The sequence below is a fragment of the Triticum dicoccoides genome, chromosome 2B, assembly GCF_002162155.2.
Source record: "Triticum dicoccoides isolate Atlit2015 ecotype Zavitan chromosome 2B, WEW_v2.0, whole genome shotgun sequence".
In the NCBI taxonomy this organism is placed as follows: Eukaryota; Viridiplantae; Streptophyta; class Magnoliopsida; order Poales; family Poaceae; genus Triticum; species Triticum dicoccoides.
In genome coordinates, this window is record NC_041383.1 from 357,422,179 (window position 1) to 357,424,761 (window position 2,583).

Genomic DNA, 2,583 nt, shown 5'->3' on the forward strand with positions numbered 1-2,583 from the left:
CGTGCTTGGTTTTGATGACCACATCGTCTACGTATGCCTCCACTGTTTTGCCGATTTGGTTTGCCAGACATGTCTGAATCATGCGCTGATATGTTGCGCCGACGTTTTTGAGCCCAAAGGGCATTGTGTTGAAGCAGAATGGGCCGTATGGGGTGATGAATGCCGTTGCGGCCTGGTCGGGCTCTGCCATCTTAATTTGGTGGTAGCCGGAGTATGCGTCGAGAAAACACAATGAATCGTGTCCTGCGGTAGCGTCGATAATTTGATCGATGCGGGGGAGTGGGAAGGGATCCTTTGGGCAAGCCTTGTTGAGGTCCTTAAAATCGACGTATAGGCACCAGGATTTGTCCTTCTTTGGTACCATCACCAGGTTTGCTAGCCAGTCCGGATGTTTTATATCTCTGATGAATCCGGCCTCCAATAATTTGGCTAGCTCCTCTCCCATGGCCTGTCTCTTGGGTTCGGAGAAACGCCGAAGAGCCTGTTTGACTGGCTTGAATCCTTTTAGGATGTTTAGGCTGTGCTCGGCTAGCCGGCGTGGGATTCCTGGCATGTCTGAAGGGTGCCAGGCGAAAATGTCCCAATTTTCGCGTAGGAATTCTCGTAGTGTGGCGTCTACATCAGGGTTTAATTGTGCCCCGATGGAGGCCGTTTTTGTAGGGTTCGTTGGATGGTCTTGGAATTTGACTATTTTGTCTGCTGGTTTAAAGGAGGTGGACTTGGATCTCTTATCGAGTATCGCATCGTCCCTATTCACCGTGGAGCACAGCGTAGTGAGTTCTTCGGCCGCTAGGGCTTCGGATAGTGCCTCAAGGGCCAGTGCGGCTGTCTTATTTTCGGCGCGGAGTGCTATGTCCAGGTCACTAGCAAGAGTGATGATTCCGTTGGGCCCGGGCATTTTGAGCTTCATGTACCCGTAATGGGGTATAGCTTGAAAAATTGTGAATGCCTCTCACCCTAATAGAGCGTGATATCCGGTGCTGAGCGGGGCCACTTGAAACATGACCTCCTCAGACCTGTAATTATCTAGTGTGCCGAATACCACATCTAGTGTGATTTTTCCTGTACAGCATGCTTCCCGACTGGGGATTATTCCTCTAAAGGTTGTGCTACTTCGCTCAATGCGGCTCCAGTCTATTTCCATTTTTCGGAGGGTTTCCTCGTAAATGAGGTTCAATCCGCTGCCAGCGTCCATGAGTACCTTTGTGAGGCGAAAGCCGTCCACTATTGGACTGAGGACCAATGCGGCTAGTGCTCGGGCTGTTCGGAATTTAGGTTCGTCACTGGCATTAAAGGTAATAGTTGTGTCACTCCATGGGTTTATTGTTGCTACTTGGTAGACTTCGGCAAGGCTGCGGAGTGTTTGTTTCCGCATATTATTTGATGCGAACGTCTCGAAGACTGTTAATACCGTACTAGTATCCTTGGGCTGATGCTCTGGAGCTAGAAGCTCTTCACCACTTCTGGCCACCTGCCGTAGTATCCAACATGCTCTAAGGCTATGAGTTGGAGTGGCGCCCTCCGTACTATGAATTTTGCAGGGTCCATTGAGCCATCCCTCTAGTACGGTTCCATGCCCTATAGAGGGTTTTTGCTTTTTGGTATTTAACCCAGGTGCCTGGCGATGATGCACCCTTTTATTTTGGACTGGGGTTGTATTTAGGGCCGGATTGTCCCAAAAATTGATTTCGGTTTTCCAGGCGCTTTCCATCTCACAGTACTTTCGTATTATGGACGCCAAGTCAGCGAAGCGTGTAATTTCACGACGACTTACGACGTTGAGGATTCCCTTGTCCGTGCAATTATTGCGGAAGAATGTAATCACGTCCTCCTCACAGCAGTTCTTTATTCGGTTCATAACCAGGAGGAATCTGGCCCAGTAATGGTGTACTGTTTCTGCGGGCTCTTGCCGGATTTGGGATAGATCGCTTATGTTTGGGTGGGCGGGTGGAATTAAATCCGGAACCCCGTCCAATCTCAGGCTCAGGGGCCAAGAAGTTTCCAAACTCGGAAGCTTGGGTTCTTGGATGTTGTCCAATGCACCTAGCCTGCTACCTGACTTTAGGTTCAGGGCTTGAGTTACATCCTCCCCTCCGCAGGGATCGGGAATCGAGAATCGAGATCGAGTATGGAGGGATCGGGAATCGGACATAGCTAGTCCTTAAAATCGAGGAAGGGTCGCCGTATTGCTCCTCAACCACGGCAACGTGGTGGGTAACCTGGGGAGAATTGATCTCTCTCAGATCGGTTTTAGGCGGTGGCCGGACAGGCGGTCATAAGGAAACCGCCTAGCCGGAGAGTTTGGCCGATAGCCAAAGCTCCTTTAGCAACAGTGCCGTCTTTAAAGACGGGACGAGGCATCCTTCCTGATGGCGACGGCACAGAGGAACTCTCAATGAAAGCACCAATGTCGGTGTCAAAACCGGCGGATCTCGGGTAGGGGGTCCCGAACTCTGCGTCTAGGCGGATGGTAACAGGAGACAAGGGACACAATGTTTTTACCCATGTTCGGGCCCTCTCGATGGAGGTAAAACCCTACTCCTGCTTGATTAATATTGATGATATGGGTAGTACAAGAGTAGA